The sequence below is a fragment of the Dicentrarchus labrax genome, unplaced genomic scaffold (genome assembly GCF_905237075.1).
Source record: "Dicentrarchus labrax unplaced genomic scaffold, dlabrax2021, whole genome shotgun sequence".
In the NCBI taxonomy this organism is placed as follows: domain Eukaryota; kingdom Metazoa; phylum Chordata; class Actinopteri; family Moronidae; genus Dicentrarchus; species Dicentrarchus labrax.
This window is the reverse complement of record NW_026136719.1, coordinates 15,947,235-15,974,628: the sequence shown is the minus strand read 5'-3', so window position 1 is coordinate 15,974,628 and position 27,394 is coordinate 15,947,235.

Here is a 27,394-nt window from a genome sequence, read left to right as displayed (position 1 = left end):
ATACATAACATTACGCTGCACTGATTATTGCTACTATGATAATAATTACTATTATTATAGTATTTAGAGTAGAAATCTACATACTCAAATAAGTGATACAGTACCAAGTTATTCTTAAGTTAAACAAATAACTTCACATACATCAGAACTTCTGAGATGCTGAATGTACATGTTTGTGGCTGAAGGAATGTTGGAAGCACTAAAAGTGAATACTCAGTGGAAAACTTCTATGATCATGGAACCATGAAAAATATTCCTATGAAAGAATAACAGTGAGAGAGATGCTCAAACCAAAAACTAAACTGGACAGAAAAAGACACTGAACCACCATTTATATGCTACAACATTAAACTTAGTCAAAACATGTGCCTGATCGACTCAGCTTCTCTTACTCAGAAAATGTGTCATGGTAGACACAGGGCTGGGCGATAATTCTTTATTTTAATTGAATCACTCTCATCGGAGTCAGTGCAGTTACTGTTTTACAAAATTAAGTACTCCAAATGAATGATTTTAAGTAAATTGTAATCGAAAAAAAAGACAAAACAAAACAAGTTATTGAAGTTTTTGTTAATGTAATAGTTTTATTACATTAGTCAATTTTATGTAATTGTGTGTATACGTACATTTTCTATATGATGATGTATTTTTAATAAAATGATAATGTGATACATTCTGTGAAAAGTACAAAAAGAAGAAAATTTAGCTTAGAAAAAAACCCAAACCCTGATGTAAAATCATTAGGAAAAATGTTCTAATAATAATATTTTCTGCTAGTTTTATATTAATTGATAGTAAATTGCCCATTAACTACTGTGTATTCATGTTGCTTTTTTAACCTTTGCAAGACATTAATTTCCAAAATGTGTATAGTATAGTAACCTACTTTTCAGACAGTTTACCAGTCAGATCTAATGTTATTGTATGGTGTGAGTCAGGAGTTACACCCTGACCAAACTGAAACAGTGAATAACGTCCTTAGACTGAAGTTTGCCAAGCATGTATGGGACTGTTTGTATTGGATGCAGGTCATGTAACTGATTTCATAACAACAACACACAGTCTGTGCACTGCACAGTGCACTGTTTCTTGTGCTAAACATGAGCATCGTGCTCAGTTTGATTACAATATAAAAAAAAATACTTTCTGCAGCATTTATATTTAAACCATAACATTTTTCTGCACTACACATGATACCATGAAACCTATCCCTGTTGTCCACGAGTATTTTAGTTGTTGTGATTAGTCTAAATAGCCTTCTGTCTATGTAGCCTACTGTCACTGAGGTGGCCTGATGTGTCTCTTTTTCTGACTTCTCCTGGCATTTTAAAAAATTGTAACCCTCGATCTTTACAGACTGCAACCATTGTAGCCACCATTTCCACAAAAGGGTAAAATCTGTTTGTTGGTGAATTTGCAGCTTTAAATTGGTGACAGTTTTGTTCATGTCATCAAACAGTGTAGTAATCTTCCAAAGAAATTTACTTTTGGCAACTGAGCCTTTCAGAACCCAGAGATCTTTCCATCTGCGTCTGCCTTGTGAGATCTAAGCACAGAGAACAAGTCGACCCCTTCCCGCTGTACCTGCCCCTGCCTGGCCTTCTCCCATGTTTTATTTGGCACAGCTCATACAGTATAGCCATCATAGTTATGCTGCTCTCCTACTGTAGTTATGGAGAGGGAATAAAGGGAATTTAAATTCTAAAGCAAATAGGAAAATTTTATCTGATGGATGGTTAATTCAACAAAGTATAGTTCACAGTATCTAACATTTTAAAGAGCATTGAGTCATTTTTTTTACTTTTATTGAACACACACATACATAAAATAACACTTTTTTGTTGTGTTTACTTCACACACACACACACACACACACACACACACACACACACACAGATGTTGGTTATGATTGCTGAGCAGGGATCACAGGTGTGCTACTCAGAATCAGTTGTTTCTGTAGCATCAAATTGGTTATGAGAAATGTTCACAACACACAAAGAAATACTGACGTAATACATTAACATGTCAACCTTACGCTACTTTCATATACTGATCTATTCACCCTTTATATGATTTACATGCCACTGACACGGCGGGTCATTGCTGGAACAGGGTTGAATTATGGTATTGTCTACACATAGCTATAAAAAACTATTTTAGGATGAATGTGACATATTACTGAAAAGTTATTTACACAGCTATGTCACTTGAGAATGTTTGAGTAAATCAACAAAGTGTGACATTGTGACACTGCAGTAGTAACTCAGCCTCAGTATTACACTTAACACCCAAAAAAAGATCTGAGTTTGGATTAACCAAAGAAATCGACACGCACTATGTTCGGATAATAAAGTGAGCATTAACTGTGGCACAAAAGAGCCGCTTATCTTTTATTGAAGCGGAAACAGTACTTTAATAGCACAGACTGAGAAACTTACATCCACTCAGAGAAATACACAGTAAGGTCTCAACCTCTTCACACAGAACACCCTACACACATACTTGCATGTAAGCATATCGTGTTTTCTAAAGGCTGCTGCCTCTTGGTGGTTCCAGTTTCTTACCCACTCTCTGGCTGTGAGTGATGTCATTGTCACATACCTCATGTTGCTTTGACAGCTCCTAATCACACCTCTTGTGTTGTGGGGACTAGCCATTCAACATTGCAACAACACTGCTTCTTCTATCTGTCAGTCACTGTCAGTGGGTGATACTTTCCCTGGGGTGTGGTTGTCCATCAAGAGGGGGCTGGTCACCGTGTTCACATGTGGCCCATCAACCTCTTCTAGATTGATACCATACAAACCTGACCGGCCCTTCAGTCTCTTTTTTTTTTTCTTTTTTTTTCCTCACTCCAGTTCAGCTCCGTCAGACTAGCCAGGAATAGGCTGCTGGCCTTGTATTGACAATGAAACAACATGATTCAAACAAAAAATCCCAAGTCTTTCTACTTTCTCTTTTTTCAGAAAGTGGGATCAATATATTGTGCAGCAGAAGTTGCTCCCACAAAGGCAAGAATATGTAAACTTTTGTTTTACACTCTCTGTCTTTGGAAAAAACTTCAAATAGAGGATACATCAAACAGAGAACCAGAACACTTTGATCTCACTTTGAATGCAATGAAGTTACGTTGCATTAAAATTTAAGAACTGGACTTGAAAATAGAATACTGTAGAGAAACCTGTATAGTAAAGAGACCTGTGTATTGAAAATAATATTACAGTACTGTACTGTTGGAGAAGGCAAGCTTCAATAAAACCCATGTATCTTTAGATGATAAACTGAAGACAGATTTGCCCCATGGTCCTGAGAGGTGAGAGATGAGGTGAGAGTCCAAATATTGATAAAGGTCTACTTCAGCATGTCATTTGACTGGCAGACAAACCTTTATAATTGCGTATTGGAATGGTTTAATTGGTCTACATTTAAAGAGTCCTCATGTACTTCAAGTGCAGAACAAAACAGTGGTTGGACCTTTGCATATGAAAGCATCCACAGAAGCAAAAATGTTCTTACCTCCGCTGTTTGCATCAGGCGTCAATATGTGCTGACAAATGACTATGGCAGGCAAGACAGTATAATTTACCACTGATTAAACAGCAGGCCTCTTAATGGAGAGCCAAGGTTCATACAGTTAACACAACTCATCTTTATGCAAGCATATTTTATTACCGCACGGGTGGCATGCCCTAGCTGCAAACACAAGTAAATACAGCTCCTTGTTCTGTCAAAGTGATGTAGCATTTATTGCAATGATCATAACAAAACACAATGTGGAGAGCTGTCGGGAAGGGAAGATGCTATAGATGAATTAAGACAGGATTGTTGCTTTATTTATCCTGGAGTGTAAATCAATAATCACACTTAAAATAGCTGATACACGATAAACAATGTGAGAAAGTGCTAGGAAAAAAAGAGAAGAAATACCTCTTAAATGATACCACAAGCACATAACTTAATTCCAAATACAGTGTGGTAACATTTTTTCTTTTATAAAATATATTTAATATGCAAATTAATTGTCGTCAAACAGGTACAGATTTAGATACATTAGAACTAGTCTTCCACTGCCATATGTACAGATGCTAAAGTGAAAGGCAGGACAGGCAGACTAACTGTATCAAGTTTACAGTTACAGCTGTTAACATATTTGAAAATTATTAAGTTTGGAGGTGGGTCTATATTTGGGGTGGGGATCTTTTCCATTAGGGGATGATTAAATAATGATAAGCTTGTGAATATTTACTGTGATATTACAGTGAATGTAGCGTGTGACCCACTTTAGACTTTCACATCTGAAAAGGATAAACCCTTTGATAATTCTTTGACTGCAGACACTATTTGACAGTCAGTTTTTGGGTAATAAAATATGCTTCTCCCCTGTTTTTTTCCCCCTCCTGTCTCAGTTCTGTTGAAGATGCGCTTGTGTTAGACCATGAGATGTGCAGTTTGAGGTAAATGTGACTGAGTGATGTGTCATATAATCTCTTGGACATATCTAGAGGACGTTATTCCAGGAGAGGATATGGGGGCTGCCTCATGAAACATTTATCTGGGAAGAGTAGCACAGCGATGGCAGAGAGATTGAGTGACAGAATGGAATGAGGTAGAGAGGGGAGAATAACAAGGAAAGTGTTTATACGTGTGTCTGTCCATGTTTCTGTCTGCCAGTCATCCCGTTTGCCTGGTAAAGGTAGAGATACCATGAAAAACATACATATTTTTGCCACTGCAAACCTTATTTACATTGAAAATAAACAATCCTGTAACCAGTATATACATCAACAGATGATGTACATGTACACATCACACACACGCGGTTTTAAACCTGCTCTGAGAGCTTAGAGAGGCTTTAAGTGTGATAACTCCTAACAAAGACCCCGAGGCTGAGCTCTGACACAAAGCTTATAATCTGGCCAAGTGTTCCAGTGGTCGAACTCACTGAGCTGCAAATGCACTTCTGGAAATATTTTGTTCTACTATCACTTATTTAATTCTTAGTCTGTAAGAGATCTTTTAATGTGTAATAATGCAATGTACTAAGAATTTGAGTTCTTAAAATTGTGCAATTGACTGCCTATAAACATGTAAAAACTAAAGTCCTGTTAATTTACACTCGATTTTTTATTGTCTGACTTGTTTAATAGACATTAACGACTGCTGAACTTAGAATTTGCAGTGATACCAATAAGTGACACACATCTTGCATTCTACAGCTGCCAGAGTAACTGTTTAGTCATTTATAAACAATAATATGAATCCCCCCAATCATTTAATCAGGCTAAAATACCAAAATATTAGCTGGTTCCAACTTCTCAGATGTAAGAATTTTCTGCTTTTCTCTCAGTGAAAATAAACAATTTGAACTGATTGAATGTGACCATGGGCTCTCAAAACCAGGGATTGGCATTTTTCTATTTTTTTTTAAATTCTATAGACTAAAGGATACATAAGTTAATCAGAAAAATATTACATATTACACACATATACATATTCTTTTAATTAGTGAATATAATTGTTAGTTACATCTCTATTTGTTCAACATAGACCAGGACCTTGAAATAAACAACTGTGGGCAAAGGACCATGGGAAAGATTTGCTCATCGTACTCTATGCTCCCAGAAACTCTTGGTTGTGCTTGGCTGGCCTGCTGTGGTGCTGCAGCACTGGATCTTCAGATGCTGACAGACACCAGAGCCTAGTGGGAGCCTGCTGGAGTGGCCTCTCTCAGAAGCAAGAAAGCTGCTCCCACCCAGACAAGGTCATGCTGGCCTCTTGTCATTATCCTCTGAACAGACAGGGGAAAAGCATTCCTATCCAGCGGCCATTAGTGCCAGGCAGAGACCAATTACCACCAGGCAAAGGGCAAACAGTAAGCGGACATGAATGAAGCCAGACGGGTCAAAGTGGTCATACATACCAAAGGTCAGTGTTGTCATAATTTCAGACAAGTTAAAGTTGTAAATAGCTCCCAAGATAAATACATGAGCAAGAAGGGTTAAATTAAGTACACATTTCCTGAGTGCAATAAAGGCTGTCCATTAGGGATCTTTACTGCTGTAGAAGAGCATTATTGTCATTATCTGAATTGTATTTCTCTAATCTCTTTACCAAAATCATTTGCAATAACAATTTATCATACAGTAATGAATTATAGATCGATAGGGGCCTTTATTATTAAGACAAGGTTGATATTCCCCTTGAATTCACAACTGAGTCATAGGTTATCCAAAGTAAACATTTTGAATTACTCAGAAATATCCTGTACCCACGGCATAGGCGATACCACCAGCCACCATTGCAAACACATCTATATCAGGCCTTCCCCAGAGTGTATTGAGATACAGGAAGTTCTGCTGAGCATCTGTACAGTATGTACTTTCTGTATGTAGCAGTTACAGCTCTCAAAAGGTTTATTATGTCATGTACAAGGGTACTTGTAGTTTCCTGAGAAAGATGAAATAAAAACACGTACTATTTGACATGCAGCACTTAGGGTCACTGAGGCAGCAAATTTAAGTTGGGGGGGGTATACACAAGGATCCTTGCTCTTGGCTATGGGGAGCCAAAGAGAAAAGATGGTGGTTATCCTTCTTTTCTTACTGTAACTATCCTGAAGTGGGGAAAATCTCTAACCCATTCACATCCACAGGCAATATTCCAGTTATCCTCCGGTTTCACACTTCCAATCCTCTCAACAGCAACAATTTGTCACTGACATGTTGTTGGGTTTGGAGGATATTCCCCAGGTCTTTGTTATCATCAATAATGTGTTTATTAAACATCTTACCCACCTGCTTCCATGTACAAGTTATGCCTACACTATGTCGGCATTTCAGACAAAAGAACCTGGGCAAGATAAATAAAACTCTGAAGGTTCATGACGAACACTCTGTGTACGCACAAAAGAATGCGCTCTCTCCTTCATATTTATAAAGCTGTGCAAGGTTGTGTTTAATAAATCTCGGTCATTGTGAAATTGCACATACATTAGATTTCCACTCCCATAGTTATCTGTAAATGGACGACGGTATGCTGTTAATCAACTGTTTGCATATACAGTGCATGCCTCTGTGTAGATAGAAAGAATGGCAAGGAAGAAGCACAATTAGTTTTGGAATTGGCAAGATCCTTGAAGACCAGAGTAACTGTCCTTGCTCCAGAGCTTTACAGATGCCTGTAGTTATTTTTAGCCCTCATAGTGTCAATGTGTTACACATGCACTTGTAAACCCTCATCGGCAGTGATATAGCTATCATCACACTCATCAAACATCAGAAAAGTCACCAATACTGTTATCGTTAAATCACACTTGCAGTTAACAAAGTGTGTCACAATCAAGGATAAGATGGAGAATAATGAAAGGAATGGGTTATGCCCATTTTCCTTCATGCTAAATCACTTAAGTTATTTAGGGTGCTAACAGCTAGGAGCAAAGATCCATTGAATTCACAAAAGTACGGCGAGCACTCAAATCTTTTTCTTTTTCTTTTATCAATACCAACAGTTCAATTGGAACTGCTTCAGTTTAACATTTATTTAATTAAAGAGAATTTGTGTGTGCTTGTCCCACTAATTTGTAAAATAGAAAGAAAATAAACTGAAATAAAGTGATGAAATATAGTTGGTAAACTCACCTTTAAATGGCATATTGTAGATGATAAATTCACACACACAATGAATTTTGATACCAACTAAACAATAATTGTGCATATTAGATTTTGCAATTTTGATTTTGCAATATGACACACTGAATGAAACCATTTTAATGTGTGTTCTGGAGTAAGTTTATTTCAAATATGCATAGTTTCTGTTCATACACATCATTTATACATCTGGCCTACCTGGTTTGATGTCAAAGGATTAAGCATCCAATTCTGAACATCCGCCCCATCAGTTCAGGCGCAGGGAAGAAAGCGAAGAAAAGGCAGGGGATTATCCACTAGAAAGAGGGAACCAAATTCCATGAATCTATCATCTTTATGCATTTGGTAAATTTTCATCCCCTCCTTAGTGTTAGATGTGTAACTACAAATTTTCACACACCTCCTCCCCCTCTGCACTTTCATGCCACACAGGGGTGATCAGCTGGAGGAAATCAAGCCCCTCTCTAAATTTCCTCTCAACTGATTAAGATAAACTGCTTTTCAGCCATGGTTACCCCCCCACCCAATCAATTAAAGTAATCAATTAAAGGCCTGCCGGCTGAGCCTTTGGTAATTGAGGGTTGAATAAACACAGGCTGCTGATACTGATGATAAAGCCGTAACAAAACCATGGGCATGAAAAGGGCTTGAAAAATGTAATTTCTGGGATTTTACTTGGTCTCAATTGTAAGATATCTAAGGAAATCTACATTTAGTTATTTATTTCATTTCATACCCAGCGCAGTGCTGACTGTTTATCCCGTGCTGCCAGAGATTCTGCCCTAGGACGTTAAATATGGAATAAAATCATCAGCCAGGCCTTTCCAATTGGCTGTGGCTACTATTTGAAAAAAGTGCCAGTAGAATTCAAACATGGCACTGTGTTCCAGCATGTCCTCCAGTGAAAACAAATCCTCAGAGGAGGGTGAAAGAGACTCTTTGGGCAGGCTTGGCCTCTCCACTACTGGCTTCAGGTCCAAGAGGTGAGGAGGCTGTCTGTACTTCAGGGATCCTGAAATGTAGTCACAAAGGGCTCACTGACTGATTCACATTCACTTACATATGCATTTTCGTCTGTCGTCTACTTAAATATTTAAATGAAATTCCGATTCACAAACATAGCAAACTTGGCATCTTAATACAAAGAAATATTTTAAAGAAATATCAGCAAAAAAAAAAAAAAGCTAGAGAATCATTGAAACTTAGGATTTTTTTTCTTTTTCCATTTTAATCTTTTACCGGACATTTTAGGATTTTTTTTTTTACAAACTCTGTTTTCTTGCAGGAGCTCTCATAACAAGTTAGCTGTCCATTTGGTTTGTATCAGCGTTTGTTGAGGATAGTTGACTGAAAGTCTAAAACTGGAGCTCTTCCTCCTGCTGTCTGGCTTTGTGAGGTGCTCGTCTGCTGGGCTTTTACTAGAGAGCTGAGACATTAGAGACAGGGTGATAGGTCCTTGTTTAAGATTTGTGTGACCCTGCTTCTTTATGAGGTCACCATTTACATGTGTGCACTGTTGGGGCATGGATCTAATAACTGGCTGTTCGTGAAAGTCAGCTTCCATGTTTTGATTACTCACAGCACGACATTGTGGCCTGTATGTAAGAGAAAGTTCAGGAATCTTTATGTCTTTGTGTATTACGACTGTGATTTAAAATCCTACCATGGTTCCAAACATAAACTTGTAATAAATTCGGAAAATAATCCACAATTGGCTAAAGAAAGGTACGCAAACACAAGGACAAAAAGATTATATTAGACATAGAACAGCAATCTTTTTAAACACTCTCCTGCGTGTAAAATAAAAAAACCCTCCTCCCTCTAAGGTGTTAACAACAGTAATACTGTGTATGTATGTACTGTACTTAATGCATGGAAGAAAGTGCTATGCCTGCTCCAGCTCATTATCTAACAGCCACATAACATAATTTAACATTTCCTTTGTGTTCAGGGACACCACAGCAATTAGCTAACAAGTGGGTCATCCATTAACCAGGCCCATGGCCCTGGGAGAGATATAAGCCTCCAGGGCAACACTCAACAATTCTCTGTAATAGAATGGCTAAGAGAGAGAGTCCATTAGTAAACATTTAGGAAATCAGTGAGAAGGCAGGTCTCCATGGGTAATTATATTACTGATTATTTACAACAAATACACGATGCACTTTATTGTGTTTTGTTCCTTTTATCCTTTTCATGATGTTGTTTTCAACTTTGTTCTTCTACCATTTGCAGGTTCACATTAATGAACCAGGAGGTCATAAATAAAAGTTTGTTGCCTCTCAGATTGAGACTGATGGCGTATGAGCCTCTGAGCCTACAGACAATTTTAACTGAAACACAGGACTCTCGCCTCCGCTTTTTTGAATGACATGAATAATGAAAGTCTGTTGATTTTCCTGAGATTGCAATTGTATGATTTTGCAGTCAGAGGCTTGAGACCGCTCTATTGAGGAGCCCACCTCAGAGCCTAAAAGACTGGTGGATGATTCCTGCTATTGACATCCTCCTAAACTGTGATTTCACTCTCTCAGCCCCGAACTGTAGATATGCACAAAGAATAGGCTGCACTGTTGGACCTTGATCTCAACAGGGATGATATAGTATGGACACCCCTTTGAAATAGTTTACTTCAAAATAAATACTTAATGCGGCGTACTTTTTCTGATGAAATAATTCATTGAACACACTAACATTTGTAATAGCTAACCAGCCCCTCACAACGGTGTTAGAGTAAGACTCAAGGTTGATCAATAGAGGCCTTAGGGGTTTTATTTTCTGTTCCTTGATCAAGGCTGTCAGATTAGTATAGGTACAGTGTAAATAGGACTGCTCCTTGAGCATAGGCGGCGGCTCTGCAGCACAGGTTTGAGCATCGCTCCCTCATTAATATGATTAGGAAAACAGCCTTCGGGCAGTGAGGATGCAGAGCAGCCCACACCAAGGCTCAGTGGATACCGACAACAGTACAGCGGCACAATGGCAGTGTCAGTGTGTTTTTCATGGTCCTTTTTGCAAATCAACTAATCTGAACAGAATTCATAAATAGACCACAAATGAAAGACATTTCTGTGATTGTGGCCCAGTGAGATTTTATTCCTTTTAAAGGCATAATTGATAGATGTTTTCTAGTCTGTGGTGGAATTTAATAACTGCAAGGAGTAAAGATTCGGACACTCGGACACTTGGAGAGGTTATTGATTTTGTGCGTTTTTTTTGTTTTCTGAACAGCATTGTTTAATTAGTTTTGTCCTTTGTCTTTGCAAAATGTTCCTCTTTCTGGCTCCCTCTCTTTCCATGTATCGCCAGCTCACTCACCAAGCCAATCTCCTTCACAGGATTCACTAAAATCTTACATGTTGTGAAGCCTGCGTCATATCAGTTTCAGGGTGTGAGATGTGGAAATTAGGGACATTTCTACCAGTTTTTGGGCGTCAATTTTGTTTTTCATTTGCTTCATTAATTTTTGGAAATTAGCAAATTTATGTAGCATGTTTTTTTAAAGGCAAGGGGGTGAAATAAAGTGAAATATGAGTGATAATATAATTGATTAGTGGCAGTAATGCTTCATTTCTCATCTGATTTGCAATCCATTTAGTTTTGGAAATCCCCAGACAAGGTTTTTGCTTTTTTTGGCTTTTTTTTTCACAGTGGCTGTCATCTAGTGAGTAATTATCATTGGTCTGTGTGTCATAAGCCACGAAGGATAGTGACACTTCCACTGATCTATTCATCTTTTAGTGCCGATGACATCTCCCTCCTGGCTTCAGAAACAGGTTGTCACCTCCTCAATCCAACAGACAGACAACACAAGTGTTATTAGTATGTGTTCCATATTCAGCAAAATAGGTGAAAGTGAAAATGGGCTTTACTGCATGATAGCAATAGTTATGGTAAGGACAATCTTGTTGATATAAACAACATTTTAGTGGTATTTTAGAGATCTCATTTAAATAACTTGTATATGAGTACATAGAAATATAATACAGTATTATAAAATACAATATAATACTAATTATAATTATGTTTTTTGTACTGCAATATCTATTTTTTTTTTGTTTTACTTACAAAAAAATGTTAGTTAAGTGAAAATTAACAGTGTATTTTTTAACATTTTCGTCATTGTTGGGCCCTTGAAACTAACTTGTACAAGAAAATAATCATATTGACTTTGTTTTATCCAACAATAGCAGTTATAAGTAAATGGACTTACAATACATCAGTTTGTGTTACACAAGAGCACACAATATGTGCTTTGCATTGGAACTTCACTGAAGGACTTGTACATGAATTGAACTCCTAAATACTTTACTTCTGTGATGCTAGAAACAAAGCAAAAATGTTGCTTTCTGACATATTAAGATCAGCTTAAGTTCAGCTACCTTTGATTTATCAACATACACATAATTTGTATTTCCACATTTCTACAGAAGGGGATGTGAAAAGTACACAGATGTTGTGGTTTGTCTCCGTATATTTGCCTGAAGAGGCTACAATCTGAAGACCTTGAGGAGCAGATGAGATCTGATTGTATGCAAGTGGCTGAGATGGGGCTGTTGGTTGTGTATCCAGTACCCCAGACGGCCAGTAGATGGTACTCCACTGTGGGGCTAAGTAGGAAAATGGTAGTGTACACTGTCGGTCTGAAAAAGGAAGGATAGGGGATTCTGAATCATATTAACTATCATAAGGTCATTAGATGTTTAAGGAGATTCTTAAAAAACTACCCCATACCCCAAAATACCCCACAGTGTGTAGTGGGATTGTTTAAGAATATGCATTTATTATGGGCTTTGAAAAACTTTAAGTCAAGAGCCAATTTATGTATAAGTAACTGAGGGTGTATTGCCTCATGCCTTTCCAGTGTTGTGTGTAACAGACAACAGCAGATGACACGTGGCTGGCTCCCTGCATGGCCCTGTCAGCAAGAATGTTTGGTGGAGGTTACTTTGGTGAGTGATGGAAAAGCCAGATTATTCTAGTCAAAAAACATGCAACAATGCAGCCCGAAGCTTTGTTTCGCGTTTTCAAAGACATTTGTTCTTTGATAAGGTACCGGAAACAGTTAGCGACATGCTGGTGGGAACCTATGGAAAAGAATACACTTTCTATCAATTGTGTTTTCCTTATCCCCTGGTGGCGTTTGCAGGGTGTGGGAATAGGCAGCATTCTGGGCACTGCTGCTCTGAGATAGCATTCACAGACCAGAGCACAAGAACGGGCTGCATTCAGCCTGGGGAACCAGGGGCCCTACGCTGCAGAATTGTACACAGGGATGGACAATGTACACTATCTTTGGTTTGGACACAAAGAACCAAGGAAAGATTTTATTGTAAGGTTTGGCAGGTCTTGTTTGCAGACTCTCTTTTCTGTCTTTCTTGCTCAGCCGTTCTCTCTATTTACTTGCTGCCCTCTTGTTGCAGCAGTTTCATTATGTATTATTTTACATTTTATGACTAGTTTACTAATGACAGACTGGTAGCTACTGCACTCTCTTTTCCTCTCACCATCTCTCTCTCTTCTCTATATACACACTTTTTTTACCTGATATTCTATTTAGTCACTCTGCCCAATCTCTATCGCTGAAAATCTGGCAGAAAGTCTAACGTTTCTGTTAAAATGAAGATATGAAGGATATGAAAGACATTTCCGCTAGAGTTGCAACTCGCAATTATTTTCATTATCAATTAATCTGCTGGTTATTTTTCTAGATGAATCAATCTATCGATTGTTCTATAAAATAGGGAAATAGGGAAAAAATATCTACCCCAGTTTCTGGAAGTCCAATGTGATGCCTTTAAATGTCTGGTTTTGTCAGTCCTAAAACCTAAAGATAGTCAGTTTAATAGGGAAACAGGGAAAAGCATGAAATTGCTATAATATATGTGGTATTTGAGAGGCTAAAAACCTATAAAACGTGAAAACCTATGCTATATTCAAATAATAAATTAGTTTAATGGTTAATCAATTATCAAAATAGTTGGGGATTCTTTTTTTTGTCAGTTGTCTAATCAATTAGTCGACTAATCTTTGCAGCTCTAATTATTATTTTTTTTTAAATCTCTCTTAAATACCACGAATAAACATTTGTGCAGCACATGCTCTGAAACAAGCAGCAAAACATTGTTAATACTGATATAATTGTTTCTTGTTAATAATTGGCATTTCTGCGTGCTGACTGTCTCCACTGATTTGTGATCCATTCAGTCCTGGAGCTCATCAGATGATGTGAAGGCTAAGTGTTTTTAATAGAAGTTGGACCCACTGCTGCCTCCCACAGAGCCACCACATTGCATTGGGTAAATTAGTATTATGATTTTAAGGGATAAATACCCGTTCCACCTAATTAATCCACCACATCACAGGGGGACATGACACCATGAGCCCAATAGATCAAGGACCACAGATCAAAGGCACCACCACTGTTAGAATCCTACACAGGCAAGAAGAAGGTTTCTTGTTTATTTCTATGTACAGATGGCCTGTGAACTAATGACTAAAGAATACAGCAATATATGCAAATTTGTTTATTGGTTGTTGGCCGAGTGATGTTACATCTATAGTCCACCAATAATCATATCTAATTGGACGTGTGCTTTCAAAAGTGAAGACTGAAATTTTAAGGCTTGTTGAAAATTACTTGTTTGAAAAAAACATCATTCTGTCATTAGCATAATGTATGATTTAAAGTGTGTGCTTTGAATTAAACTACCATTTGTAGTTCTGCTGCTTATGATCAATATGGAAACCGGGATCAGATCAATATGTTAACTAGAAAGCTCTGCATTTAAAAACTTTTTTTAATGGTTCACACTCAAAGCTGGCATAAATTGATTGTTTGTTCTGGCCTACAGAGGGTAAGGATGGTGTTGGCAAGGAAATGTGAAATTAAAATATCAGTAAAGAGGACAATTAACAGTTGCCTGCTCTTTAAATGAAATTAAAAATCCTCACTCCTGTGAGAGGCTTTACCACCGAGACTGAATACATTTATTGAGGACGGCCATGAGGAAATCAATGTTTTCTTAAAATTCTTGGTACCTGCATACAGTTATTTTGTTCGCTTGCTTCGTCCTGGTCAGTGATTTATTTCTAGCTTTCATTTATTTACATTGACATGTAAATAAAATAAGTCATAACTGACCTTGTAAAGAACCCAAACCTGCATTGTGAAGTTGCTGTGACATCTTGTTATGGTTCATAATATTCAGAGCAGTGCATACACTTTGGCCCGTCCTCAACCTGACATAAGAAAGGAGCTAGCTGGGCCCTCTCTTTATTTAACACACTGGCTGTGCTCTAAAAATGTCAGTGTTCTGCCAAGTTTACCACATATTCACTGTTTACTGATGGCTGTTACACATGTGGTTTTTGCATATACTCTCCTCTCCCACTTAAATCATGTGCAGTCCCTGGGCTTTCTTTTGACAGCGTTGGTGCTGCCATTGCAGCTTAAATTTTTCAAGCAAAGAAAAGGCATTTGTATGAAATAATAATGACCGTTTCTGACATTTATATTTTCCGCATCTGACTATCATCTCTCCTTTTCATTCTCTCTGTGTCCACCGCAGTATCCCAGACTTCCTACGCACATCTCCATCATGATTTTGTTTGTAGTTTGATTGTTGTAGTCTGGTAAAGTTTTTTGATGTATTGTTTATTTTGGCACATGCGGTGCTACGCAGCATCGGGGAAATCACTAACAAAGCTTTATCCTGAACACCTCAACTGTTAGTATTCTTCTGATTTGAAATGACGTGCCGACTAAAACTACAACCGCAGCCTACAACAAAGCTGGGCTATGGACGTCCTCTCTCGGGGTATGCTCCCCAATGTCAGGAATCCTGGATTGACTGGACTGACTGACTGACTTGGGACTACAGTCTTGTGTTCAATAATTCATATAACAGTATCAAGTGCTTCATTAATATACTATTACATGCTATGTAAAAAAACAAAACAAGACCATGTATAATATAAATGAAGTATTTTCAATTTAAATATATTTGAAAACATTCTGAATAATCCTTTTCTAAAACACATTTGATTGAGGACTTCCCAGTTGACTGCCTTAATGCAGTGCTTTTGTGTTAGGTTGAATCTCAAAATGCCACTCAAAACATTCTCCATAATTTATTGAAGGTAGCATTGTGAAAATTCCCTCTTGTGTCAGACTACATCAGTGTAAATGATGTACACATGTCTTGTGGCATGGAATCCTTTTCAAAGAGGCACTATTTGTTTTGTCGCTGTTCCTTTGTGTAGGCACGCCTACAGTCTCGGCAGAGTGTGGATGTCACAAAGCATTAGGAAGTATGAGATTCAGGATGTTTCATTTAATCTCCTTGACTTCCCCAGTTAGCAGAGGAGCCAAGCGGCAGCTGAGGGAGCCCTAGCATCCTGTAGAACAAAGCTGGCTGACATGATGTTTGCCTGAGGGGTCTGCACTCACTCTCTCACAGGCATAGTCTGCGAGCATGTAAAACAATGAGAAACCAGTCAGCTGACAGATACACTAAGCTGCAGTCACTTTGAATGACAACAGCGTGTGAGAGGAGCAGTGGCAGCCCCCGGTCTGGGACTCAGTACAAACAGCTTTGCGAGTAGACAGAAGGCTCTATCAGAGCTATCAGTCAGAGCTTCTTAGATCACGCTGTTGTAGTTTATTGCAATGTTGGAGTTCTGTAGACTGAGCACATTGTGTAGTGACAATGTTTTGCCCTAAACCACAACAGCTCTGCGGAGGGAATAGCTGCCTGCATGTGTGACTGTGATGTGTTCTTCTTCATCACAAAGGCATCAAGTAAAACACAGTGGTCACTTTGATTACCCAGAGTGCTGCTGTGGCCTGGGGGTTAAATAGGAACAGATGCCTACTTAGACAGAAGGGTGAGTGACTCTCTCACAGTTCTATACCCTTCTCAAGCATCCCAGTTCAGTTTTCTTCCTGTGTAATAATGATCCCCGGCAAGACGACGCGTTTTACCTCCCGTGACCCCAAAGGGTATAGAAATTATAATCAAGGGAGTTATTTAGATTGACCTGATTTGATGCTCAGCTGATGGGAAGGCTCCACTGCTCTGTGTCAGTTCCAAGTCGACCCTTTCCTGTTTACCGCCAGCTTTTGAATCAGGTTACTCACTAAAGAAGTGATTGAGATCCGAAAGGCCACCCTGTGCTAAGAATTGTGAACAGTTGCTTAGAACAAAGCTACAAAAAGAATTCAAGAATACAGATTGCTTCACTGGCTTTCCAAAAGAAAGATGCAAAAGTATGGAGAAAACAGAGCTTTGACAGTCAGCTTTTACACAGTTGAAAGAATATTCTCCAAGAACCATGCACAATTGTCACACATACACATTCACACACACACACACACACACACACACACACACACACACACACACACACACACACACACAGTCCCATGGGTGTGCTGGCTCCCTCTTCAGGTAAAGAGGCCCACTCCAAAGGGTCATATGACTCAGCCTTTGGCTTTTCTGCCCGTCCTCCTGTGCATCTCTGGGGTACATGAGACTCTTCGGCATCTACCACTTCTCTCATTAGCACATGCCAGGTTGCTAGTTGCTGTGGCTGAATCCAGGGCATGTCAGGAGCCATGTCTAGGAGCCACTTGAAATGACAAGATGAGAATGAGGGCCAGGGGCTGGCATATGGTGCTGATTAGCAGTCAAGTTTACAGGGGTTCTCTATCCACGGAACATAATCAGACCTACTCCCAGCATCCTGCCCACTGAACATCATCTCACACACGTCGATCCCCCCAAGATGCCACTGATCCCTCTGAAAAAAAAACTGTATTCCATTATTTTAAACTTTTGCTTTAGTAGGAAACGCTGAAGTTGTGTCTTTTAAACTGGGTCTTACTCGGCTGATACAAATATGTGTTTGATGATTTTCTCGTAAACAGGTCTTTTGGAATTAATGAAAATGAAAAGCAAGTTCTCAGGCTTACCCTGAGGGACCTTGTCAAATGTTGATGGATTTCTGTGTGCACTGACAAGTAAAAACTAATATCTAGAAAATAAGAAATCACAAAACTATTCTACATATTAATGAGTGATTTCAAACAGGCCATTCCTGCACTGGATGCACCTCCCTGCCCACCAGGCACAGAGCACAACTCCCCTCAAACAAAACTTTCAGTGCCACAGTCGAAGCAGCAACATCTGGCTCCTCATGTAGGCGCTTATTAGGATCAAATTAAGTAGAAATGAATGGGATGATACATGACAGGGTGCAGATGTTCAAAGCCGGGGTGTGAAAATCTGAGGGCAGAAAACAGCTTAATGAATTCTGCGTCTTACAGCAGGGGTGAGGCTTTGGGTTCACAGGTTAAAAAAAAAAGGCTAATTAAATTCTGAAGCAGACGCACAAGAAAATGAATGTTTGTTGCTTGTCGCTCCCCTTATTTACCCGTGGCACGCTTAGGGACAATGTTATGATTTGCAGTTAATCAAGCAACACAGGGAAGTGTAAGTGAGTGGTCTGCTCTTTTGTGATTTACGAACAGATGCATATCAGACTTGGACCTCTAATATCCCTGGTGAAGTGCTTCACATATTAGCTGAACCGTCACTCAGACCAGGTCTACATCAGAAAATATTGAAATCAATATTGTGGCGCAATTTCTTTCCTCACAACTGATTTTGTTTGTGAGTAACACAATGGGTTGGAGACAAATTAAATTAATTACCAGATTAAAAGACTAGTAATTGAGTAAATAAATAAAATGTTTTATACATTTCAACTGTTTGATTTTTTTCCCCCTTGAGATTTATTCTTAAAGAAAATCTTACTTTGCAAAAATATATCTATAAAGTCCATGAATTACACAGTCCTTAATTGGAGCTTTGACAATTCTCAGTTTTATTGATGGGGCTGTTTTATGTCACCTCCAAATATGACTCCCTGTCTTCTCTCCATACACCCAAACACAAACAGTATAATAACTCTGAACCACCTCTGCCAGGTAGACGGGCACAGACTCACACTAGGCTGTTTCAGTTGATAGCAGGTTTCTCAGGAAAACTCAGTTTAACGTAAATGATGTCATCACACATCTAAATGTGACTTTTGGCTGGCTGTCGTGGCTGAACGACTTGATAGTTACCTCATTGTTGAATTACAATTCTCTTAATCACATCCTTGAGATCTATTATTTTAGTTTATTTTCCTTCTGTGGTGTGGGGCTGCTTCTCTTCTAAATCACTGAGTCTCTCCTTCCTCGTTAATGTCTCCTCAGCCTGCGTACTGTGCTCCAAAGCTGCACAGGGCCAAGTCTAATTTACACATTTTCACCGGCATTATGTTTAAGGGTGTTTTCCCTTTGCATATTTTTTACGTGGAGGAAAATTACGAGGTTGTAGATGGCACTCAGCTTAGGGTTAAAAACATATATTTGTAGAGTTCTCTAATCGTTTTATTGTTCATCATGATAAACAGGTCACTGACTTTTTTTTGCAGAGAAAAATATGTAGATGGTTCTTGATTTGGAATTCATTGTATTTTAAATTATTAATAAAAAGTAATGAAAAATACCTGTAACAGTGGAAGCAGCAGACATTTTATGGTTTTAATAAAAGTAGCATTTTAGCATAATAAGTTGCTTTGATTGGAAACTTAACAGCTTAACAATCTATGAACATATAGTTTCACGTACCAGTACTTTTTGACACACACAGCACACCTACTTTATAAGCACAGAAAACTATAACAAGAGGTGCATTAGGTTCAATTTGAAACACTGAGAAAAATCCATCCAATCCGGGTTTCCTTTGCAGTTTGTGACAAAAAATGTATCAAAGGAATGTATCAAGTATTTCTGTGTGCTCTTACCTTTACAGACCACGTTATTATTTGTACATGCTTGTGTTATTCTGTAACAAAAATGTTAATTTCTTTCCGTGACCTTACTTGTGATCACAAAAAATGTGGCTTTTATATGGACACCTTCCTGTATTGACCTGTGTATAATGCAAAACAAATAGTAGGCCGTGTCCAAGGCCCTTCTATTGGTGGCATCCAGAGGGAGCAGTTCTTTTTACAATTCCAAGTAGAGGGCAGGTGAGTTATTTCTTTGGCTGTGTTCTACACATGACTGTGTTCATGCATAGTATAGAGCACCCTATAAAATTTTTTAAGTGCAGACCCACTTCCCTCCACAGGAGATGTATCATACTTTATTCCAAGTGTTTGACACGTAAACGCACATTTTTGGTAATTCACAGCTAAGGAAAATACTCCTTTTTCTCTTTGTTTCTATAGCAGTATATACAGCATATAGAGCAAAAGCAGATGAGAAATTCAAAATTGAAAATGTGTAATAAGGTTGTGTAAAGTGATGCAGAAATGCCAGGTACACATGTATACTAACATATACTGTACAGACGCACACACACACACACACTTCTCTGACTTTGCAAGCACACTCAATCTTTCTGGGCTGGCACTTCGAACAGGAAACTGACAGTATTATGTGACACCATGGAATGTTCTAGGGAGCAGCAGCCTAGCCTAGCAGCACTGACCTACACTCAACAACAATACCTCTTTTTGTTCTGACTTTCCCTCAAAATCTCAACTCCCCTCTCAAATGCAGGTGTGGTGCTCTGCCATATGCATGCTATTTTTTTTTTTTTTTTTTTCAACAGGCATAATTAAAAGAAATGAAGTCAGTGTTCCTTAGCACAAATCAGAGCACTCAAGGGAATGACACAATTCTCTCTATACAGGGATTTACAAGAACAGCATGCTACAGTACATGCCAACTCTCAAGTAAGTTGATCGAAAATAGAATTTGATTGGCGAACTAATAAAAGTGGGGGGAAAATGCTGGAAAATGAGAGGGGTTAGGCCTTTATTCAGAGTGCGCACAAGTATGACAGAATTTTGGTTCTAGTGGGAACCTTCAGAATGTCTCAGTAACGTTTGCTATAAACTGGAATAATAATGTTGGCTGCTCTGTGGAAATTATAAAATGCTCATTATGAAGCACTGTAGCAGGACGTTTCAGCTGGCTAACCAGCAGACATTAAAAATGCAACCTTAAAGACAGCATATCACCTATAAATATTTTATTCTCCAATAATATTGTCAACACTAATTATGGGTAAAAATATATTTTTGAGGGATAAATTATGTTAAACCTAATTATAATACCTTTCATTTCAAACATAATTATTTTTAAATAAGGGAGCGCATTTGAGAAAACAGAGAATGTTGAATGCCTTGCAATAAATTACTGATTTGTTGTAGATTCTGATTGCTGTTCTCAATGTGTTATTTTTTTCAAACTCTAACGTTATTTACTCTACTTTCCTGGATTTTTAGTAAAGAGGAGGTCAGTAAGTGTGTTGCTCTGCCAAGTGGCATGGGGTTTGAGGACCAGTCTTCCTTCTTTGGAAACTTGAATTTGCGTCAGCCAGGTCCAAAGCTTGTTTTTTAAAAGCACCAACAAAGTCAAAACGGTTGTGCAGGTGTCACAATCATGAGGTTCTGTCTTTAGATCCTAACTAAATTATGATAAATAATTTTCTTTTTAGATAATCCATATACTGTATGGCCCAAACAAAGATGTTGGGCTCATAATATATACACTGTATGCAGAAATAGTATCCTTCAGTCTTAAAGAATCCTATTTGGAAATCTTTGTCTGAGTATTTGTGTTTCAGATACTTGAAAAGCACTTCCTGTTACTTAGTGCCCAGGAAAAGTCAAAAGCTCTTCATGTCACTATATATCTGCAAAGTATGCATCTTAAGACTGTTCTTACTTAGTCAAATACAGATCCTTGCATATGTTTCTTTCATCACTTACCTATAAAGCAACCATTCGGCAATAGGGAAATATAAAGTCTTTCTCAAATATATTTTTGGCAGTTGATGTACATACAAACAATAGTTTCCTTTATCTATTCAATAGAGTTAATATGTTTTCAGGATTTGATTGAGCTGTATTTTCCTGCTAGTCCTGATGTTGGGGATTTGAGGCTTGCCATGGCTTCACTGGGGTTTCAGCCACACAGCAGGAAGAAGATAAAAAGGGGGGCTTTGGAGGAAGAAAAAAATCACAGCGCATTAAAAACAAATCTACTGGGGGATCCACCAGCAGCTTAAGTGAGCCAAGACGATTAAAGGGTCAGTGGTCATAGACTGCAGGTTGAACGTACCTGATGCCTCTAACCTTGGTCCACTGGAGGGGTTGCCAAAACCAATCTCTCAAAATCAGAAACATACACAGGAGACGCAGTGAAGGTCAATTCAAAGTTACAGTACATAATGACAACTAGCTCAGCAGATCTCTTGGCTTGGTCAGTCATCCCTACTGTACAAGTCTTCTGAAGTATTTTAGATTTCTGAATAGTTTCTCCTAACTTCTAGGCAGTTATTAGTTTCAATTTATTTCACTATGACAATAAACACATTATTTTACTATTGTACTGCAATGTAGTTGCGTGCAGATTGAATTTGAAATGTCTGCACTGAATTGACACACCCAGTATAAAAACCCAGACTGTGATAGATTACCTTTCACATGCAAGCTTTAAGTTTGCTATTTGATTGTTATACTGAAATTAATGGAAACCAGTGGTTGCCCAGACTGAGATCCCTGACCGCAGTCAAATATGCAAGGCTGTATTTCTGAAATGATGTAGACTGTGCTTCAAATGGTCAGTATTATCAGGGATGTCTTGATTACTCCAACCAACCCTCAATAATTGTCTGGCGGTTCTCCTTGCACTTTTTGAAGATCACTGAGCCAGCGTTTAATTCACCACAATCAAAAGCAGTTTAGCAGATTTGGTGAGACATATTCTTTATACCTACATAGCTTTAATTTCTTTTAAATATTGCAGGAGAATGAGGCCTCCACAAAAACAAGCATGTTGTAGTGATGTGGATGATTTATGCCTGATTCTGAGACCTAAAGGCTTTAAAGCAGTGCAAATGTGAGTTTGTTGTCTGTCTGTGTTAACTGTAAGGGCTATCAGGTGACCTGTGGCAGATTGTTTCTTTGCCTGCTGGGACATGCTGAATCTTGTTGCAACCCTGTGATGCATGAAAAAGACAATTAGTGTGCCGTTATTTTTTAATACTACCAACCTACTAATGACCAGCAGTTGTGTGATGTACTATGGTACTGTATCCATGTTCTACTGAAGTTGAAAATTACTGAAGGGTTAGTGGAGTACACTTTTCCCCTTGGACTTTTTCTTTAAGTGAAGCACAGAGGGTGGACTGCAGTGACTCAACATTTCACTGTATCAATGAGGGCCTCTCTCTTTCCTCTGTCTGGTGTCACTAGTGGTGACTCTGAGTGGCTCCCCAGCCAAAGACCTGCTTTATCAAGCAGCCAATTTAACAAGACAGCTCCTTTCATGCTTGTTGGCTTTTCCAGTGGTAATGGATTTCCTCAATGAGTGTCTCTCTTTCTCCAGGTTTCACACTTTTCTCTCTGTACTGCTGGGCCTCACTCCAGATCAGATCTTTTGACTTTGATTTCTTAAGGTAAGTGATCCATTGCTCCAGGCCTGACCAGCATCGCCTGAAATCTGGCCTCACTTTGGCTCCCATGCCCGATATTGTACACTGTAATGCAAAGTGAAGTAGCACGTCTAAACAGCCTGTCACTCCACCCCTTACTCCCCAACGCACCCAACTATGCCCACCCCACCTTCAAGTCTCTCTCCTCTCGTCACCTCCTTTGGTGCCTAAGCTGCCCAGCTGGGACTCATTTCCAAAATTCACATTATTTTTCTCACACTGCTCATAGCTGCAGCACCTCTTTGCACCCTCTGTCTGAAACGCTCTGTTTGACCTCCTGTCCCTTTAAGGCCCCCCTTCTGAAAAGCCCAGGCACTGCAACCGAGTTTAGCCGCACTTCTACCGTGAAAATGAATTCAATAACTGCTTCTAAACCAAAAACTTCACCACCGGACATGTTAGAGTGGGAATCTGAGCCAAAATGGCGGAGAAATCAACAATCAGGATTATCCCGTGACATTTTCCTCAGGTAAATACTGCTAACGTTAATAATATCTTTCTGTCACATAATGTTAGGTTAGTATTTATACCTTTACTTTTGAAACCAACACTCTGTTTAATGCTTGTCTTTACAGGTACATTTGTACGCAACTGACCTACAGTCTACACAGCCCAGTGAAGTAAAAATTATTTGTTGTGAGGAGCTAAAGAAGTAATGTGTTTGCAAATTCATGCAGCATAGTAAGTGAAGTAAACTCTTACAGTAATTACCAGGATGAAGCAGACAATGTGAAACATTAGTCAAGCTATTATTTCTTGTGTAGAAACACCTAATAAACATATTAAAGTAATGACAGTAATAGTATAATGATTACATTCCTACCCCTCTGTTATTCTCTTTGTACACATTAGTGAGACCATGGAAACTTACTATGATAATGAGGCAGAAACCTGCCTGGAACACTTTACGCTGTATAACATGTCAATATAACTGAAGGAATTACTGATCTAATAAAGTAACTTGCTTATGTAGTTGAAATACTGCTCAGTAACCAACTGTGGACTTTACTACATCATTATTTCATAGAAAGTCTGATGTTTTTACAATCATTGCCAAATGTACACTTTAAATATTTCACAAAGCTTCGGATTATCTGTTTTAACTACTTTCAAAATACTGTATATAATACTGTATATATATACTGAATATTGTATAATTTATATTATCTGTTAACATCATAATAAAGTGACTGTGAAACAGAAATGTGTTGTTTTGCTTACAGTCATTATGTACTACAGGATTACTAGCAAAACTCTTTCACATTGTCATATTCATAGATTACATGGACAAGGTTTTCAACCCTTCTACATGCAGGAAATCAAATAAGTTTTTTTATACAACCTCTGTGAAATAAGATGTTACTTATCTAAAACACATAAATCACACTAAAACTAAATTTAAAAATGACCAAAATGCTTCTTGAAAATAAAACACTTTATTTGTTTCAATGAATGTTTCATTCATATTCCAGTTACATGAAAATTGTGTGTATGGTGCCAGTAAAGCCTTAACTTTCATGTAAACTGCAGATCATGTCCTCCATCGAGGTAAAGTGTTTCTTGTATAAGTGTCTGCTGGTAATGGAGCCCTGCTCTCTTCCTTTGGATGCTGCAGCTGCCCTGTGTTAGGCTGTCACAGACACATGACAAGCAATATCTTCCTCCTCTGATGGGTCCAGGAACACCTGAGCTTCATCAGGCCACTCAAAAGATTTATAAAACATGGCAGATTCAGTGTTAGTTGTAAGACAATATATAATACAGTATAATATAATACACTATAAGTACAACTAACTACTAAAGCCTGCAAAGGCTCATTGTAGCTCTAAGTAATTTAAAGAATACAATATAAAAGCAGTGTCTCTGGTTGGCCTCTTGTTGCAACTAACTATAGTGATGTGTTGTTCTGTATGCAGGAAACAGTTTGAGTTGACCAACTTCATCTCAAATATGTAGTAAATGCCAACAGCTACACGCAGTGTAATGATAACAGGTAATTTATTAAATCAATTCTTGCCGAAGAAACGGATTACGCAGGACCTTTACTGCGACTCTAACTTATGTTGTGACAGCAAAAGCTCATAAATACAGTACAAGTTACTGGTGCAAAAGGCACTTATATCGTCAGTAATACTAGTACTGCAGTAACGCTAAATGTGTGGTTTTATTAGCCACAGCCTGACTTCACACACACTGCCTAGTGAGCCACTACAGCTGCTGGGTGCTAATACAACCTTACCAACTGAATTCCTGCAGTTTGACCATTTCTATCTCACAAGTAGCTCTATTGCTATCTCCGGTGCACGTTCATCAAGTGCACTTACATACAGCAGCAACACACACACACACACACACACACAGCAACAGGCTTCAGTATAACAGCAAAGCCAACGTTAGCTGAGCTATTGTTAGCAGTCAGGAGAAAGTTACACAAAAAGCAGCATGAAAAACAATCATGCTTTCAAAGGATCCACATCAGGATCAACATTCACACAGTTTCTGACTCTCCCTTGATATTGCAACATAAAGTCCGACATCGGCCCAGCCTGTGTGACTACAATGCTATCCGCATTAGCCGTGCAGCCTGCTAACGGTAAGTCTGACAGGCGAACCCACACAATCTAAGGTACAATCTAATCAGCTGGCTTCTTATGTAGAAAGGGGAGCAAAATCCGAATGGCTCATTAAATCTCAGGTCTTCTGACATAGGCCAAAAGGACTGGGTAGATTTATAACATTTGGTAGTCCATCCAAATACCCAAATGTTTGTGTACAAACACTAAAATTTTATTTTGCATAATATGTCCTCTTTAAGGGAAATTAAACAACTTGATGACATTTTGGTCACATTAATAAAGACAGGAAGGAGGGAGAATGAGGGACGGAACAGACAGCATCTACTGTACGTGATGTCATTCATACTTGATACTTAAAGTTTTTAATAAACTCTTGCCAACAGGAAAACCAGTCTGCACTTTGTTTCCAGCTCTAAACTAATATTCAATATATCAGCCTTGTTTTTTTTCTATGGGTACAAATCTCTCGACCACTGTTGCTGATTTCAGCCATCACGGCTGTTGCATAAATTGTAAGTGAAACTCTGGGGGGTTTCCTGCCCCAATTTGGATTGTTTTCAGAGCCTCCATTCCTCCTGTTTGGAAATGCAACCCAAGATGTGTGAAAACAGTGTGTATATTGTTTAATTGGCCAGCACTGTTACTCATCCTGGGCCTTGTGCACATGCTGCTCTGGGGTGTATGTTTCTCAACAGGAAAGAATATGCTCAGCCTCAAATCATAGGAAACACAGATGATCTGGTTCTTCAAGGCTCAGTGGCCTGTCATACAATCTTTATAAACCAAACACTGCTGACTGCCTTGCAGGCCAGCATGTGCCTTTATTCAAACTGTAGTCAAAGCCAAAGTGCCACACACTTGTGTACGTTGCTTTTGTGATCTTTCTTTGTGTTGATTGACAGTACAGACACTTCTGTTTTAAGTGCTGATATACGTGTCTTGATCTTGAGCGTTGAACCACTCAATGGCTAGATCTGCGACCTGTAAAACAACATCTAACACGTGCTTACATAAGCATGAACTAACCAATTTCAACCAATAATATGACATTGCCTCGTCAATCATTTTTCAACTCTCAGCGACACAGATCCTTCTTCACCACGGGCAGAGAGCAGTAGAGATCCGACACAACCACACTCAACTGCAATAAAAGTCCTGCAAATAATAAGCAAATAAGAGTAGTTAATTAATGTAATCCACGTAGAAGATGTAGAGACAACGGTAATAAACATCCAGAATACATGCAGTTCATTCAGGTAACTCAGGCAAAGGCTGCACTGAAGCACCAAACTCTGGAGAGAGAAACTCTCTCCAGGCAGCAAAAAGGCATTAAGATTACAGAGGGGAAAACAAAACATTAAGGAACAGCTTTGATTCAGACATTTTGTTTCTTAATACAATGCACAGCTATTTAATTGTCAAGCATTGGATTGATTTTAGTAACTTTAATGTAAGCTACTTAAAATGTGCAATGTGCACTATATTATCAAAAAAAAAAAAATTGGATAAGGGCTCTGTATTGGCAGATACTCAATATTAAATGACTCGGATCGGATTGGGGGCTAAAAAAACTTGATCTGGACATCCCTACTTCAAATATGTTAGC